This window comes from Mesitornis unicolor, unplaced genomic scaffold, assembly GCF_000695765.1.
Source record: "Mesitornis unicolor isolate BGI_N332 unplaced genomic scaffold, ASM69576v1 scaffold41423, whole genome shotgun sequence".
Classification (NCBI taxonomy): domain Eukaryota; kingdom Metazoa; phylum Chordata; class Aves; order Mesitornithiformes; family Mesitornithidae; genus Mesitornis; species Mesitornis unicolor.
The window spans coordinates 1-375 of record NW_010176082.1 but is presented as its reverse complement, the minus strand read 5'-3'; positions in this window follow the sequence as shown (position 1 = coordinate 375).

The following is a 375-nucleotide window of genomic DNA, read 5'->3' as shown; positions in this document are numbered from 1 at the left end:
GGCCCCCCACCACTGCACTGGGGACACTGTCACCCTGACGAGGTGACACCCAGAAGACACCTGGGCACCCCATCCGTCCCTGACAACCCTGACCCACATGGCCACGACCTCCTGTCCCTCGATGTCACCCGCACAACCCACAGCCAAGTGTCACAGGCACCAAAGCCGTGTCCCCCGTTACCTGTGTCCCCCGCTGTCCCACTCACCCGCAGGCTCTCTGCGCCCACCTAAGCCCCCCGTCTGTGTCACCGTGCCACCGTCCCCAGGTCCCTGCTCCAGCCGGGTGTAATGGCCAGTAATGAAGCCTCATTACAGCGGCCAGGCGGCTAAAGATTAACCGGGCCCACAGCCGGGGGGGCTGCGCTATCTTTAGCC